Genomic DNA, 17,714 nt, shown 5'->3' with positions numbered 1-17,714 from the left:
CCGAGGGCGTAGGGGCCGCGGTGAGGCAGGGCTGTTCTCAGTCACCCTTCACCTCCGTCCCCAGCCTTGGCTGTATTTATTCACATCAGAGCTCTGGCTTGGGCCTCGGGGGCCTGGCACACCCCAGCTGGGCTGTATTCTCTCAAAACTGCCCACCCTGGAGGGCCTCGAAGGCCTCCCGGGGCCACCGGGAAGGCTGTGGCAGCTCCCTGGTGTCCCTGCTCCACAACTTTCTCCTCCTCGGGGAGCTCTGATCAGCCACGGTTCCCTGCAGCTGGGCGACAACACTCCCCAGCCTTCCTCCCCGGGGCCTCCAGTGCCCGCGAGGAGGGGCATGCTCCGCCGGGTCGGGCCGCCTCCTTGTCTTGAGAGCTGGGGGATGGGGGGTGCCCGCCGCTCCCCGCCCAGGCACAGTGGTCTCACCGTTCCAGCCGCCAGGTGCACGGCCCCAGCCCCCGCCTGGCTCAGGGCTGACGGTCCACAGCACGCACAGGGAGGGAAGTTGGAGGCTGCTCATGCCCCCCTTGAAGTCGTTTTAAAAATAAAACCTCGCTCCAACCGTGACTCACGCGGCTGGTGGGGACGGGAGCGCGGCGCCCGGGCCGGCTGGCTGTCCCTGGCCGCGCGCCCTCCTCCGGTTCCCGAGTGCGGGAGCTGGGACCCACATGATCGGCCTGACGCCCCTCACGGGCCAGCCACCCTCCCTGGGGGCGCAGCGAGGGCATGGACTAGAGCTCCAGCTGAACCCCCGCCCTTTCCAGCCTCGGCTCGGGAGAGCTGAGCCGCCGGCCGCGCACCCCGCGTCTCCCCGCGGCGGGGCCAGCGCCACCGCCACTGGCGCTTGGCTCTTGACTCAGGGACCCCCACCCCAAATCCCAAAGGCTGGGCGTCCCGTCTCCCGCCGCTCTGGGGCAAAGCCAGGCTGCCTGACCCCGTGGCGCCTCGGGGCCCCCAGGCCCCCGGCCCCCGCCCCGCCGGCTCCGGCGCCCTGTCCCAGACGCGCGGACCCCGACCCCCGCCCGGTGCAGCCAGCCCTACCTGCGCAGCGGCCGGAGAGGCGGGTCTCCTCGGGAAACTTTGCGGTGACGGCTGGAGCCTCAGGGGTTATTCCAAGGAGCGGGCGGGAACCAGAGCCGGAGGGCGCCCAGGGGGGCCCGGGAGAGGAGCCCCCGGCGCGCGGCAGAGCACGGTGGCGGGCCCGGAGCGGGGGGCGCGCGGCGGCGCATCTGCCCGGCTCGGGCGCCCGGCGGAGCCGCGGGACGAGTGCGGGGGGTGCGTCCAGCAGCGGGGTGCGTGTGCCCGGGCGGGTGCGCTCGGCGGCGGGGCGGGGGCCAGCGGCGGTGCCCGCGCGAGCGGCGGCGGCGAGCAGGGCGCGGGGAACCAGGCTGTGCGGCCGCCTCTCCCCTCGCGGCGGCGGCGGCGGCGGCGGGGGCCGTGCGTGCAGGCGCGGAGCAGGGAGGGAGGGGAGGAGGAGGGGGAGGCAGCGGGCTGGGAGGAGGTGGCGGAGGCGGGGGCGCCGCGCTGCGCACTGGCCGGCGGGACCGGCGCGGGAGGCTGCGCCGCCGCGCGGGGACTCTGGCCCAGCCCGGGAGAAGCGGCCTCCGCGCCCCGCTCCCCCGCCCTCGGCTAAACTGCCTGGGGGGAGGGCGGATGGGGGAGCCGACCCCTCTGGGGAGTGGGGGGAGGGAGGCTCCCAAAGCCAGCCTCCACCGCGGAGGCGGGGGAGAAAGGGGTTCTAGCTCACGCGCCGCCTCCGCAACACCCTCCTCTCCGCACCCACTCATTCAACCATCCCTCCATCCATCCATCCATTCATTCATTCATTCATCCGTCCACCCATGCATTCATTCACAAACAGGTACCCACCGCCTACTCTGCATGCCAAAGTAACCCCTTCCTTCCTGCCTGGCGCCCCTTCCCTGGGCAGACCCTCTTATCCGCCGCGTGCTGTAAACACCCGGGCGCTCCCCAGTAGTACCCCTCCCACCTATTAAGAGGGCAGTGCCAGGGTCCCATGCCAGCGCCCCCTCCCATCCCCAGCTGACTGTGACCTTGGCCAAGTTGCTGAACCTCTCCCAGCCTCAGTGTCCTGGATTGTGAAATGGGAGCGTTACTACCTAGCTCCAAAGGTTACTGTGAGAGATCAAGAAGACCTTGAATGGGAGGGTGGCTGGCCCGGTGCCTGGCACCTGTTAGAGACTAGGAAGATGTTCATGCCTGTGGTGTGGCATCTGGGTGGGGCGAGGGAGTGTTTAGACCAGACAGCCTCCTCTTAGCCTGAAAGTCCCCGTGCTCTTGCCATTCGCTGGGACACTAAGTAAGGGACTCTCCCATATACCCAGCCTGGCCTGCCCTGGTCAGACCTCATCACCTTGTCAGTGGCTGCTCTGAGTCCCAAGCCCCCCAGAGCCCCCACCAGGGCCCCAATGCTCCTGATCCACCCTCAGACCGCCCACAGTCTGGCTGGGACCCTCTGCTGTCCATCGAGGCCTGGAGGCCACCTCCCCTCTGGGGTGCCTTCCCAGATCCCCCTGGGGAGGGTCCCCCACAGAGACTCCAGCACCTCTCCCCCTCCTTTCCCTGTGCAAACCCAGCCCTCTTGTGTCCAGCCCTCTTGCGCCCAGCCCGGGGACAGACTGGGGCCTAGCCTGAGGCTGCCGCCTCTGGTCTCTGTGCGCTCTGCGCTCTGCGTGCGCCTGTCTTTGCCCTTCCTGCCTCTCCCTCCTCACTTCACCCTTCCAGATTTCCCTTCCCTTAACTCCCTTTCTTCCTTCTCCCGATTTCTACTCAGTTCACCAAACAGCTATTTTTTCCTCCCAATTTTTATTTATTGCCCAAACAGCATTATACCAACAATAAAAGAAAGAAAAATCACCCACAATGCCACCGCCCTGTGGCGTCAACAGCTTCCGTTCCTCTGCTCCCTTCCAGGCTTGTCCATGCAGAGACGGCTGTAATTTTTACAGAGCTGTGGTTTCTGTTCCGCCTTCCCAGACCCCCAGATGGACGTGTGGCCCTGGGGCTCCGTCATTCCTCCATCATGACGCTTGGCATGTGGCTCAGGAATTATGTTCAAGCCTTCCTCCTCTTCTGAACCAAATGTCTTGAAGAAGAGACCCCTTTCTATCCCTGCCACCCCCATGCCAAGCCACGGAGCTCGCACAGAGCACGGGTACTCAGTGCCTCGCAGTGGAATGGATTGTATGATTGTAGCTCTGTTTGACATGTCACACTTAGATATCAAAATGTTATCTTCAAGCCAGCCATGGTGGCTCACACCTGTAATCCCAGAGCTTTGGGGGGCTGTGGTGGGATGATTGCTTGAGGCCAGGAGTCTGAGATCAAAAATAATGTACAAAAAAATACAAAAAATAATTTTTTTTTGAGATGGCATTTCGCTCTTGTCGCCCAGGCTGGAGTGCAATGGCATGATCTCGGCTCATGGCAACCTCTGCCTCCCAGGTTCAAGCAATTCTCCTGCCTCAGCCTCCCAAGTAGCTGGAATGACAGGAATGCGCCACTACGCCTGGCTAATTTTTGTATTTTTAGCAGAGAAAGGGTTTCACTATATTGGCCAGGCTGGTCTCAAGCTCCTGACCTCAGGTGATCCGCCCAACTCGGCCTCCCAAAGTGCTGGGATTACAGACGTGAGCCACCGCACCCGGCAAAAAATAATTTAAAACCAATTAGGCACCTGTAGCCCCAGCTACTCAGGAGACTGAGGCGAGAGGATCACTTGAGCCCAGGAGGTCGAGGCTGCAGTGAGCTATGATCTTGCCACTACGCTCCAGCCTGGGCAACCTTGTCCCTAAAAAACAAACAAAAATCATCTTCATAATTGTGGTTTTAACAGCTGCACGATATTCCACAAAGCTGATGGAATAACCTGCTCAGCCATGCCTGGTAGCTGTGCACAGTTCAGGGGATATGGCTGGAAGTCCACTGTGTGCAGGCGCTGTTTAGGGCACCAGGGACCAGAAGTGAATCGCGCCCTGCTGGATCTCGCCCTGGCAAAGCTGAAACTCTAGCATGGGGGCTGGGCACCTAGACAGTTATGGCTTAGCAAGATCTTGCTGAAGTAGGCATTACCTAGTGACCCCAAGACACAGGGCCAAGTCGATTTTGACATCAGCTTCCCCAGGGAGGTGCCTCTTGATCTGGGTCTTGGAGGGGCAGGAGGGATGTTCATGCAGACAGCAGAAGCTCACAGTTGCTGTGACGTGAAACAGCCTCGGCTTTGAGGCTCAGGAATTCTTGGTTAGAGTGGGGGACAGAAGCCGGGGGGGCATAGTGGAAGATGAGGTGGCTGGTGTCAGGATGGGTGTGCAGGGTCTTAGACAAACCTGGAGAGCCTCAACTTTATCTTGGAAGGAGTAGGGCACCACGAGGGAGTGTCATTCCAGGAAGGGGACAGTGGGCTCTGAGAGTCAGAAAGATCGCTGTTCAGTCAACAAACGCTTGCCGAGCCCCTGGGAGCTGTGGGCTCCAGGAGGACACAGGTGACTGGTAAAAGCAGTGTGGCCTTGGGCTGGAGGACTGGGCTAGTCCCTGCTGGGCACTCATGGGGGATGCACTCAGCCACGAGGGCAGCTCACGTCACCCGGCGATGATTTGTAGGTTCAACCTTGAGCTCACCAAGCCCTAGCTTCCCGGCTCCCAGAGGGGCAGTAACCCACGAAGCCTGGTGTGGTGGGCCTTACCACCGGGCAGCCAAGGTCACCCTGGCCCTGCGGGAAGCATCCTTACCTCTCCAGCTGCCATCTACCCTCTCGGAGCCCCTAAATCTGGGTCCTGCTCACCATCCTGCAATTCACCAGCCATCGGCCCTGGGCACCATCCCAGCCTTGCTGTGCCTCCATTTCCTTATCTTAACGGGGCCATCTCAGACCTCCTAGGGCTAGCGAGAGTCCAGTGAGGTCCCAGGAGGAAAGTGCTTCGTATACAGTGAAGTATACGAAGTATACGATACGACTCACCATTATTAGACTGTGGTCAACTAAAGCTGGGCCACCGCTGGCTTCACTTGGGCCTGTTCTCAGCTGGGGGCAGGGGAAGGAGGTGACTTGACTCAAGGGAGGAACAGGGTCTTCCTCACTGGGGGTGGGGTCTGTGGTCATCATCAAGGACCCTTAGCCCCAGGCTCTGTGCTGGGCATCCAGGCATGAAGCCATCCCAGGGCAGTGGTCAGGGGTTGGCACCAAGGCAAGGACAAATTGCAGATGTTCAGAGGGCACAACCCTGGCCTCAGCCTTTCCCACAGGCCCCAGCCTGGGTATCACCTCCAAGGAGGGGTGGACTCCTAGCCCAGGGCCCCAGTGATGCCCCAGTATACTATGGGATGTTCACACGAATGCATGGATATGTAACCTGTGGGTAGGCAGGCTGTGCGTGCCACTTCAGGGACACCTGGCCAGCACACATCAGAAAGCTCCAGCAGCAGCCGGGTGCGATAGCTCACGCCTGTAATCCCAGCACTTTGGGAGGCTGAGGCAGGTGGATCACTTGAGGTCAGGCATTCGTGACCAGCCTGGCCAACATGGCAAAACCCCGTCTCTACTAAAAGTACAAAAATTAGCTGGTGTGGTGGTGGATGCCTGTAATCCCAGCTACTGGGAAGGCTGAGGCAGGAGAATCACTTGAACCTGGGAGGCAGAGGTTGCCAGTGAGCAGAGATTGTGCCACTGCACTCCAGCCTGGGCGACAGAGTGAGACTATGTCACAAAAAAAAAAAGGAAGGAAAGAAGGAAGGAAGGCAGGCAGGCTCCAGCAGCTTCTCTGATCCAAGTTCTAACTCCACATGTGTTCCCCTCCCACCATTATGCACAACTCAGAGGGCTGGGGCTTCTCTCCTCTAAGCACAAGGTCTAGGACCAGGAGGGTGGGCCCTGGCAGAGAGCTTCAGGGAGAGCCAGAGAGCAAGACCTCCAGCCGAGGAGGAAAGTCCCAGAGAGGGTGCCCCAAGGAGCAGGCACAGAAGGGACAAAGCCAGGTAGGGTGAAGTCAGCAAGCCCCAGGACTGGTGCTGAGAGCAGGGAGGGGCCCAAGGCAGGTCAGACCAGGCCACTGGCACTGGGGAGGCTGCCAGCCAGGACAAGAGCACGCCTCCAGCCCTGCTCCAGTGCCTGCCTCCTCCTCGTCCTCATCCCTCCCCTCAGCATGCTCCTGCCCCCAGGCCTTGAAACAAGGGTCTCACTTCTCTGCACCCTTCCACCTCTCCAGTCCTAACTACTCCTCCTCATCAGCCCAGGGCCTGGCCAACCTGTCATCAGAGAGGCCTCCCTAACCCCCACATCCCCACCACCCACCCACCTTCCTTTTTTTTTTTTTTTAAGAGACAGGCTCTACTATATTGCCCAGGCTGGATTCGAACTCCTGAGCTCAAGTGATGCTCCCACCTCAGCCTCCCAAGTAGCTGGAATTGCAGGTGCGCGCCACCATGCCCAGCTTCTAACCCCACCTTCCCGATTAGGTCACCTTCTTCTGTCTCCCTCCTCCACTTCTGTTTTGTAGCACTCAGCTCGTTGGTGATTGCTTATGATTTCTATGACTCCGTTTTTCGTCTACCGGCCAACATGTCCACATCTCTAAGATCCGGGTGTGGCTGATTTTTTCTCTGGCGGTGTGTTTGCTTCCTGGGGAGTACACACAATAGTAGCGTGACTTAGAATCACAGGCATCTGTGCCCAGTGATGCGCGTTTTGTTAGTATTCATCTCTCCAGCAGACTGTGGGCACCTTGAGGGCACAGCCGGGCCTATTTGGGTTCCTGCGTGTCCCCAACCCCTGCTACAGTGTCCAGCATGTGGGGACAGCATGGTCAGGCATTGGTGAATGTGGCGAATAAATGAATGGACAGAACATTAAACAGGAGCGAGCATCAGGCTGACAGAGCCCTTCAAGGCAACAATGACGGAGCTGTCCCAAGGCCAACCATGATTCATAAAACTGGGAATTGCCCGGAGATGATGGCTCCTGGGGTTCTGGGGGGCCAGATGCACATCCAGCTACTGGGGAGTGGGTAGAGTCTGGGTGTGAGTTTGGCGGGTGATGGAGACATGACGGGGGAGATCAGGTCTAACCAGCTGCCCCTGGGTGGGTGGGCAGACAGACAGGGTGGGAACGCAGGCCTGGGCAGAGGCAAGACTGTGTCACCCGGTGGGGGGTGGTTCCACGTGTTAGCTGGTCAGCCCCCGGCCCCAGCAGGACTGAGGCGGTTGGTGGCCAGGCTTCTCTCATGGGCCCCTCCTTCCCTTGGGAGCTTCCTCTGCTCCCCATCAGTGACATCACCTCCCCTGCCCCCATCCCTTCCAGATACTCAGGGCTGCCTCTCCCGGCTCCCTCCCTTCTCAGCGATCATTCGCAGCAGAGGATATGCTTTTTGCGGTGATTTAGACCTTCCTTTACTCCAGCTGTCATTCACCTGTTACACACATCCCAAGTTCAGGAAGGAGATGTAAACTGTGTCCTGAAAGACAGCCCTGTGGAGACACCAGCCTCAGCCAGGGTAGGGAGGTCTGTGTGATGAGCAGCTCATGGGCATGGGTCCGAGAGGGGGGTGGGGGCGAGGCCAGCTGTGCAGGGTGGGCTGGGAAGGGCCTCCAGGAGAGAGACTGGGCCTTCTGGCCGGTGCAGAGTCTGTAGCAGGTGGAAGCAGATGGGGGCTGGAGCCCGGGACAGTGAGAAAGGGGATGCCATTGGGAGTGAGAGGTGGGGCCTGATCCAAAGAGAAGGTGGCAGCCCCAAGACATCAGGGAGCCAGGGGACGGGGTCCCTGTGACTGCCCAAGGTTGAGGATGTAGGAGGCTCTGAGATTGGTGCCTCAGAGACCTCTATTGGGGATCCCCCCACCCCATCACTGTGCCTCTTCTGCCGGCCGCCAGATTCCTGTTTCAGGGGCTCCAAGTTCTGCAGCCCCCTCATCTCCCCTCCCGTTCCTCTGCCCCAGTGTGAGCTGCTTTATGGCCTCAGCCTCCCCCACAGCGCAAAGGCTCTTGAGGCCCAGCGCCCACATCCCAGCACCCGCACCCGGCTCAACCAACCGCAGCAGGTGGCCACTCCCCACCTCACTGGGAACTCAAGCGGCTCCTGGCCCTTCCCCTTGGGTTGTCCCTGTCCCCCAACAGACGCCAATAAAGCTAAGGCCACTGATGGTGCCCTGGGGCGGGGAGGTGGGGATGGGAGAGTCTGAGGTGGGGTGCCCTGAGCCCAGGGTCCCTCTCCCAGAGTCCTGGGGCTGCAGAGCTGGGGTTGAGGAAACAGATGGCATCTTCTGGGACCCCTCACCTGCCCTTGCCTGCTGGCCTAGGTGCTCCAGGGGCAGGGAAGTAAGGAGAAAGAGTGTCCTAAGCCCGGGGTCTCCCTCCCTGAGTCCTTCCTGGGAGGCAGGGCTGTGGTCCAGAGCTGGGGCTGGATGTAGTCACTCAAAGCCCCTTACCTGCGGGGCACAGGTGTCCCCAGCAGCCAGGCCTGGCAGGTTCTGAGCTAGGAGCACCAGCGCCGCTGAGGCTGGGCACTGGGAGGAGCTGCGGGAGGAGGGGGAGGGGAAGAGGGCCAGCGCCAGCGGCAGGGGGCGGGGCGCGATGGGGTTGCCCAGCAACCAGCACGCTGCCGCTGCCGAGGAGGGATTCTTAAAGAGCTGAGCAGAAAGGCTGGGCCGCGGAGGGAGCAGAGGGGCTGAGGCCAGGCCTCGCATACCAATGGCTGCCACAGTGACCTCCTCCTGCGTCCTGCTCCCACCTCCCTCCACCCTTCTCCCTCCTCCCTCTCCCTCCTCCCTCTGCAGCGTGGAGCCCAAGCTGGGAGGGCAGGGGAACAGAGAAGAGGAGGCGCCCAGGCCAGGGGAGCCCTAAGGTAGGCAGGCAGGCAGGGACCAGGCTAGGGTCCTCTCGTGTCCCCACAGGACAAGGCCTGGGAGGGGTAATAACACAGGGCAAGGGGCACCCTCGGCTCCAGACCCTCAGCACAGGCCCTGGCGCTGGGGACAGCAGGGAACTAGAAGGCCTGGTCCCCACCCCACCCGGCCCTTCCCATGCGCCTCCCAGGCACTCCCCACTGGGGAAGCACTAGTTTTAGAGTCAGACACAACTGCTTCTTCCGCCTGCCCAGCCCCGTGTCCTGAGAGTCCTGGGCAGCCTCAGAGAATGAGCAGCCACTGGCTGCAGAGAGGCGGCGGGTGCCCGGCAGGCAGAGGACGGTGCTTCCTGGTGTCTGACTTAGATTCCCTGTGCAGCAAGTGGCTGCTGCCTTTCTTCTGTCTTTACTGAGAAGGGAACGTTTTTGGCCTTGGTGCAACACTTCATATTCCAAAAAGCAAAGTGACAATTCAGCTGTGCCACCTTCTTCCAGTTCCTTTCCTTCTAGGGCGTTGGTTTCAAATCTGTGGTGGGGGAGGGGAACATAGGTCAAGGGCTCCTTGCTGGGGGCCCCGGGAGGATCCGCCCACGGAAACTGTAGGCCCGGTGTAGTGCTTACAGGCAGCGTCTGGGGAAGTGTTCAAAGCAGTCACTGGGGGCCAGGGGGAGGCTATAACCCCAGAGGTTAAGACCTGAGCCTCTGGGTGGGCTAGACATGAATGAGCCCCCTCCCAGCTTCTTGCAGAGGGTGGTGGAAGCCAGCATGGGCAGGAGGGTGGGAGGGCTACAGCTACCACTGTGTCTTCATAGACAATGTGCTCTTCCATTGACTGGATTGAGCCACAGTTCTGAGCCAATCGCATCCTTGATCTAGTCCCATCTCCATGGTCTTCTCTTTGGTCCCATGGGCTCAATCATGCCACCTCTCCCAGCCCTCCCTCAACCCATCCTCAGCCACCACCATCCCTGCAGCCCCTGCCTCCATCCCTTCACCTGCAGCCCCTGCCTCCAGGCCCACCCCTTCAATCTGCTCCCTTCCCCAGCTCTAAAGAGGGTCTTTCTAAAGGGCAAGACCAACCCTGCTACTCCCAGCTCCAGCACCCGCCATGACACCCCATGACTGTGGGAGAAGGATCAGGGAGGGCCCCGTGGGCCTGGTCACCTCTCTGCCCTCCTCTCAGCCACAATCCCCTCTGCAAAGCCCTTTCCCCACTGCTCACCCTCTGTGACATCGGTGACCTCATCAATGTCTGTCGAATGAATGAGTAGTCCTAAGAGGAACTCTTAGGTGCCAGGCCATGCTGGCCTTTGGGATCCAGGAATGTACAGAGCAGATGAGGTTGTCCCCCCAATAAACCAGCAAACACATCAGAGGATGAGGTCGTTATGGGCCCAGGGTGTGGGCTCCAGAGGAAATAAAGAGGCTGATAAGAGGAATGGGGCAGAAGGCCCTTTAACTGGGTGGTCAGGGGCAGCCCCTTAGAGGAGGTGACATTTTCATTGAGTCCTGAAGGATAAGAAGGAGCTCAGCTTGGGAAGAGCTGGAAGAAGAGTGTGCCAGGCAGAGGGAACTGTATGTGCAAAGGCCCTGGAGCGTGAAAGAGCCAGACCTATTGAAGGAAGAGAAAGGAGGCCAGGAAATTGTGGGGGAGGGGTGTGGGATACAGCCATGCCTCCATGGAGGGAAGCGTGGATTTTATTCTAAGTATAATCGGAAGCTATTGGAGAATTTTAAGCAGGGAAGTGACATGATCTAATTTATATTTTAAAACGATCATCTGAACAACCACTTTGCAGAGCAATTTGGCAATAACTAGTAAAGTTAAGATATGCGCACTCCACAACCCAGCAGTCCGCTCCTAAGCGTGGACCCAAGAGAAATTCTGGTGCATGTGTGCATGGGGCGTGTAAAGATGCTACTGCCACTGTGTTTGCATGAGACAAAACCAAGCATGCTTGACTGTGGGTCAGTGGGAGAATGGGTGGCTGGGCGTGGGGTAGTTCCACCATGGAACATTAAACACCAGTGAACAAGAGGCCGAGCGCAGTGGCTCACACCTGTAATCCCAGCCCTTAGGGAGGCTGAGGCAGGAGGCTCACTTGAGCCCAGGAGTTCAAGACCAGCCTGGGCAACATGGGGAGATCTTGTCTCTGTGAAATTTTTGTTTGTTTTCCCGAGATAAGTCTTGCTCTCTTGCCCAGAGCTGGAGTGCAATAGCACGATCTCGGCTCACTGCAACCTCCGCCTCCCAGGTTCAAGCAGTTCTCCTGCCTTAGCCTCTCGAGTAGCTGGGATTACAGGCACACACCACCACACCCAGCTGATTTTTGTATTTTTAGTAGAGACGGGGTTTCACCATGTTGGCCAGGCTGGTCTTGAACTCTTGACCTTGTGATATGCCCGCCTCGGCTTCCCAAAGTGCTGAGATTACAAGCATGAGTTACCGCGCCCGGCCCGAAAATTTTAAAATTAGCCAGGTGTGGTGGTGTGTGCCTGTAGTCTTAGCTACTTGGGAGGCTGAGACAGAATGATCTCTTGAGCCCGGGAGGTCATGGCTGCGGTGAGCTATGATCCCACCATTGCACTCACTCCAGTCTGGGCAACAGAGTGAGACCGTCTGAAAAAAAAAAAAAAAAAAAGGGTGAGGGGCCCATGAGAGCAGTGTGGGCCTGCCCAGATAAATCTCACAAGCATTGCAATGAATGATAACAGCAAACCGGGAGCTCTTGTTTATACAAAACTCAAAGACACAGAACCTGTCTTACCTTGTTGAGGGGCACGCATAGTAAAACTCTAAAAAAATACATGCCAAATCCAGAATAGTGGATACCTCTGCAGGGAAGGGGCTTCTGCTGTTTTGTAGGGTTGATTTCATGCATGTGGGAAATGCGTGGAAAAGGCTCACCAGTTGCTGGGAGAGGAAGGCATGGAGGGGTGAGGGGCAGCTGAGGAGCCGCCTAGGTAGGAGACCACAGCAGCCAGGCCTCCTGGGATGGGGATCGGGGAGTCAAGGGGAGCCCAGGCTGGCCTGGCTGTTCAGAGCTGGTGCTCACTCTTTCCTCTTGCAAACTCCTGCTTTGTTTTCTACTAAAATAGCTCCGGCTGGGTGTGGTGGCTCCCACCTGTAATCTGAGTACTTTGACTTGAGGTTAGGAGTTCAAGACTAGCCTGGCCAACATAGTGAAACCCCATCTCTACTAAAAATACAAAAATCAGATGGGTGTGGTATCGTGTGCCTGTAGTCCCAGCAACTCAGGAGGCTGAGGCCTGGCAGAATCTCTTGAACCTGAGAGGCGGAGGTTGCAGTGAGCCCAGATAGTGCCACTGCACTCCAGCCTGGGTGACAGAGTGAGACTCTGTCTCAAAAAAAATTAAAAAATTAAAGAACAATAAAATAGCTTCTGGTTTTCTCCTTTTAGAAGAAAGCTGAATCACAGAGAGGCAAGGGGCTTTCTGGGGTCACCCAGCAAGCTGGGTGCAGAGGAACCTGTGACCCTTCCTACGGAGCAGTCGGGCCTGCCCAGCTAGGGCTGCGCCTTGACCTTTCCTAGGGGTCAAGGCTGCCTTCAAGACCCACACACTGAGGGGTCCATGGCCGTCCTAAGGCCCCCCAACTCCTCCCTTATCTTCTCTGACGCTCTCCACCCTCCCACCCGCCAAGGCTCCCTGGATCACCAGCCCCTCATTCTTGCAAGGATGGAGACTGCCCGGCTGGCTGGGGCCCAAGCCATCTCCTGGTAATTGAGTTTTAGGGATGCTTATGGTTATGCTAATGTGGGATGCTGAGTGCCTGCCCCATGGTGCCTGGGAGAGGGGAGGCCCAGGCAGCAGCTCAGTCCTCCCGTGGAAGTCAGACAGCCCAATTCAGACCCAGCTCCCCACTCCCCAGCTGCATGAACTTGGGCAAGTCACTCAGCCTCTGCGAACCTCTATTTTCTCATCTGTAAAGTGGGAAAAATCATAGGACCCCCTCAATGGGCTCTTGTGGGGAGGGCAAAATGAAAGAAGCCACTGGAAATACTTGGCCCAATGCATAGCACGGAGAACTTGCTTGATAAATGTGTCATCAGCTATTTTTTGTTTCGTTTTAAAGTCTGGAAGGTCCTTCGGGGCCATGGGAATGGGGCGAGCCGAGTCTGCGCCAAGAGCGAGCAGCTGACTTCGTTTCTCTTGTGTTTGTGTTGCATGCTCATGGTATTCCATTCGGTGGAATGAACATGAATTTCTTACTTAGCAAAATACCAATACGTGGAAGGTGCTTGGGGTCAGGACTTGGAGAGGGGGTGTTGAGGACCTCCAATGTTGCCAGGGGTTTAGGGGCCAGCTTGGGGTGGGACTGGCCAGGAGATTGGGTCTCCAGGGGCCTAGGCAGCCAGGCAGACAGAACCCAAGAAACCCAGGCAGGAAGCAGACAAGAGAGGCCGAGGCCAGCTGGAACTGCAGCCACGTCATTTTAAACAGTGAACTGTGAGGCTTTTATGGGGAGAGGCGTGGGGGTGGGATGCCTCGATTGGACCAGGAAGAGGGGCTATAGAATGGAGTGGATGTGGGCGAACGGGCAGGGAGCACCTGGAGGTGTGTGGGAGTGAAGGAGGCTGCTCTGAGGTACAGGGGAGTCAGGGGAAGGAGGGCCTGGAATGGGCCCAGGGGGAAGGAGGAGACTGAGGGGAATCTAGTGGGGATGCCCAGCTGGGTACCACCCCCAGCAGCTTTGAGCAGCTCCCAGGCTCCTGTCAGAGAAGACGTGGTGAGGGGCTTAGCCCTGGACCAGCGGGGTTCAAATCCTTCTCCCTGACTTACCAGGGGTGCTGGGACCTTCTGCTCCCAGGAACCGCTCCCCCTGCTTCGGGGCCCACTGCCACAGTGAAGCCCTATGAGGCTGTAGGTTTTACGGGCATTTTTAACTTTATCATCTATGCCTCACAAGGGCCTCAGTTAAATGATCACCCCCCCTACAGATGAGGAAACTGAGGCCCCAGGAGGTGGGGTCTGACCCGAGATCACAGCTGGGGGTTTCAGGACCAGGGCTGGCAAGGCATAAGGATGCTGGCTCCTCCCACTGAAGTCTGTGGCCTTGGGCAAGTCATTTCGCTTCTCTGGGCCTCAGTTTCCCCATCTGTAAGTGGGGCAGGAGGGTGTGTGAGCACGTGCAAAGATGATGGTCAAAGATCCATGTGGAGGCCAGGTGTGGTGGCTCAGCTGTAATCCCAGCACTTTGGGAGGCTAAGGCAGATGGATCACTTGAAATCAGGAATTTGAGACCAGCCTGGCCAACATAGTGAAACCCCGTTTGTACTAAAAATAGAAAAATTATCCCGGCGTGGTGGCACATGCCTGTAGTCCCAGCTACTCGGGAGGCTGAGGCAGGAGAATCTCTTGAAACCAGGAGGCAGAGGTTGCAGTGAGCTGAGATCGCACTACTGTGCTCCAGCCTGGGCAACAGAGCAAGACTCCATCCCAAAAAAAAAAAAAAAAAAAAATCCATGTGGAAGCTTGCTGGGGATGCACTTGGTGCCCATAAATGGGAGCCCTCACCCTCCAGTGAGGCCCCTGCTCCCCTGGATCCCCAGTCTGGAAAATGTCCAGGAAGTCTCCCACCTTCCACCTGGGCCGCCCCACCACGGAGGACAGTGACCTTGGCCTGGGGGGACAGAGCTTGTCAAACAAGCAACTGCTCTCACAGCTTGAAATGCCTTTGAAGTCTCTTATTTTATCTTCAAAATCCAGCACATTTCACATTTTATTCCATCTGCGGGGTGTTTCTAATATAAAACATGTTTTAAACGACTCGCCCTCAGGTCACACGGATACCCACCGCTGGCCTGCAGGAAGTGGGGCATCGGTTTCCAAGAACAAATCCCGCTCCCCTAAGCCCCCTGTGGGGCCAGGCCTGCCAGCTGGTCAGATGATGGGACAGTTGGCAGTCACGGAGCCCCTTGGAGGTGCCAGGCTCTGTGCTGATGGGCAGGATCTGGGCTCGGGGAGGGTGAGGAGGATGCTGGGGACGCACTTTGCGGGAGCACCCAGGAGGCTTGCTATCCCCAGGGGAAGTCTGAGAGGCATCCCAAAGGCAGGGGTCACCCGGACACTGCAGTAGCCAGGAGGCCCCTCCTGCTACCACCTGTGCCCCCAGTCCCTTCCCTGTGAAGTTCATCCCTCCTCTGTCTAAACCCCCCAGCAGCTCCCATTTCTCACTAAGGCTTTCAAGGCCCCCCAGGGGCTGCTGCTGCCTGACCCCCCTCACTTCTGTCCTCCTTCCCTGCTCCTCACTCAGCCCCCAGGCTTCAAGGCCTTTGCTCCTCATCCCCCACCCCTGCCTGGCTGTACTGCTCACACCAGCTCCAGGGTTCAGCAGGCCCCGCCCACCACCCCTCCAGATCCACTGCCCGCCACCACCACATCCCCCACCCCCCCACACTCCCTTGCATTTCCTGAGCAGCCTCTGGCACTCACAGGGATTCTTGTGCAAGTTGATTCTCATGCTGTCTTTCCTGATGGTCTCCCGGCCAGATGATGCACGTGCCAGCAGGGCTGTGCCCATCCGTGTCCCAGCACCCGGCACACGGTGGGGCTGGCTGCACACTTGTCAGAGGACAGAAGGCTGAGATCCGGCTCACAAGGGGGAGGGGAGAATGAAGGCCAGGCCACGACGCTGGGTGACTTAGGGGAGCAGCCCCCAGCCCCCCACTCCTGGCTGGGGCCCCTCCAGGCAGCTGAGGCCAGGGTGAGGCGCAGAGCAGCAAGCAGGGGGAGTGGAGGCAGCCTCCAGGGACATGCAGGTGAGCCGTGCCCGCCTCAAAGTCACCGCTGTGCCTGCTCACCCGGCCTCTCCCTGGCCCAGGAACCTGCTCAGCGCTTTCCTCGGGTCACTGCATCTCCTCTGATGTCCTGGCCCCCACACAGCGCCCCTCACCGCCCTCGGCAGCCCCCCTCCCTGGGCTGGAGGATTTCGTCCCTGTCAGGGAACAGCAGAGGCAGCTCCTGCACCTGAGCACCTTCGTGGCTCGGTCCTCCTGCCACTGCCCTTGGAGCAGCTGCTGTCGCCTACACAGCTCCCGGCCCAGGTCCTGCCTCCGGAGGGCCCCAGGGTGGGCTCCCCTGCATGGCCCATGGTAGAGAGCTGAAGCTTGGGAGTCAGGCAGGCAAACCCAGCTCAAATCCAGCTGAGTGACTCTGGGCACCATCTGTAATGTCCATGGGATCCTTCAGGAACTCATTAGTGGGCACCTGCTGTGAGCCAGGGGCTGTGCTGAGAGCCGAGGAAGAACCATGGGGGAGACACCTGAGGGCAGGAGTGGGGGTGTCAAGATAAGCACCTGGGGGCCAGGCGCCGTGACTCATGCCTGTAATCCTAGCGCTTTGGGAGACCGAGGTGGGTGGATCACCTGAGCTCAGGAGTTCAAGACCAGCCTGGCCAACATGGTGAAACCCCATCTCTAAAAATAAAAAAAATTAGCCAGGCATGGTGGCTTGCACCTAGACTTTCAGCTACTCGGGAGGCTGAAGTGGGAGAATCACTTGAACCCTGGAGGCAGAGGTTGCAGTGAACCGAGATCAAACCACAGCACTCCAGCCTGAACGACAGTGAGACTTCATTTCCAAAAAAAAAGATAGGCACCTGGGAGGGGATTCTGGAGGCAGTGATAGCGATTCATGGCCCCCATGGAGAGCATCACCGGGGGCCAGGAGACCTGAGGAGGTGGGAGATGATGAGGGTCTCCTCCAGGCAGAGGTGCCATGGCAGAGTCTATGCAAAGGGCCTGGGGCTGGAGAGTATGGGGCAAGTTTGAGGACCATATGTATGGCAGAGGGAGAGGAGGAGGGGAGGAGATGGTCGATGGGGCCTGGGGGTCTACAAGGAGCCAGTCTTTATCCTAAGAGCAAAGGGATTTCTCATTTCTCACTAAGGCTCCCAAGGCCCCCAGGGCTCCCCACTGGGAGGGTTTTCATAGGGCAGCTGGGGCAAAATAGGAGAGTTTACCTCCTTTCCGAATGTACATTGTGAGAGGATCACTTTCCATGGCTCAGCGTCCTCATCTGTAAAACGGGTTTGTAATCACATCTTCCAAACAGGGAAAGGATTAAACAAGCTGTGCAAGCACCAAGCTTACCCAGCCTGGGCCCAGGCATTCCACCCTGTTGGTCCCTTTCCTCCATAAAAAATATCTTAAATTATATTTTATGACTTGGTTAGCATCAAGACAAATGTATTAATATTGTATCTGATAACATTGTTTTTTGACCTAAAAGTTCACTGTTTTCTTCTGATTTTAAAAGAACTGCAACATCTTTGTGGGCCCCTAAAAGTGTCATGGGCCCTAAGCACGTGCGTACTGTGCCCAGCAGGGAGGCTGGCCCTGCCTGGGCCCTAGGAGGCTGGCGCTGCCCTCTCAGTGAGGTGTTGGCTGGTAGGGTGCCCTCCTCATGCACGTCCCGGTGCCCCTCCCTCCATGCCTTTCCTTCTTATCCCTCAAGCCTCAGCTCAAATGCCACCTCCTCCGAGAAGCCTTCCCAGTCTGCAGACTTCAGTAGATCCCACACACCCCCATTCCCCTTGCCACGGCATTTAGCATGCCCAGGGCAGCTCTCAAGCCTGCTGCCAGCTACCCCTCTGGTCAGGACTGGAAGCTTCCAAGGCCCAGGGACTACATACTGTTCTTTTCTCTGTGCCTGCTGCCCAGCACAACCCTGTCACCCAATTAGCACTGAATTCAAATGTTTTGTGTGGAGCATGGAGGAGGGGCCGGGTGCCACCTGTGCCTCGGGCCTCCTGTGACCTGTCGTTTCCAAGTACTCAGGTCTGGCCCTCTCCTTTTCGCTGGACAGTGGACACCTGCCAGCCTCTAACTAGGCTGGGAGCAG

The 17,714-nt window shown here is 58.6% G+C and overlaps 2 protein-coding genes across 10 annotated transcripts in view; one reads left to right on the top strand and one right to left on the bottom strand.

The window, feature by feature from the left end:
• Window positions 1-1,228, bottom strand: part of FLRT1 (fibronectin leucine rich transmembrane protein 1) — a 91,320-nt gene extending 90,092 nt beyond the window's left edge. For 4 of the 5 annotated variants that reach the window (XM_030811027.1, XM_030811030.1, XM_030811031.1 and 1 more), the window contains exon 1: window positions 1,039-1,228. The gene's annotated coding sequence lies outside the window, so the exon portion shown is untranslated. Of the gene's footprint in view, window positions 1-423; window positions 566-1,038 lie in introns of those variants that run through there. The other variant, XM_030811028.1, reaches the window with a different exon arrangement.
• Window positions 1-17,714, top strand: part of MACROD1 (mono-ADP ribosylhydrolase 1) — a 169,782-nt gene that overhangs the window by 131,109 nt on the left and 20,959 nt on the right. The gene's annotated exons all lie outside the window — the stretch shown is intronic.

The sequence above is a fragment of the Nomascus leucogenys genome, chromosome 4 (assembly GCF_006542625.1).
Source record: "Nomascus leucogenys isolate Asia chromosome 4, Asia_NLE_v1, whole genome shotgun sequence".
NCBI lineage: Eukaryota > Metazoa > Chordata > Mammalia > Primates > Hylobatidae > Nomascus > Nomascus leucogenys.
Note: the sequence above shows the minus strand (reverse complement) of the source record. Positions and strands in the feature narration are given on the sequence as shown.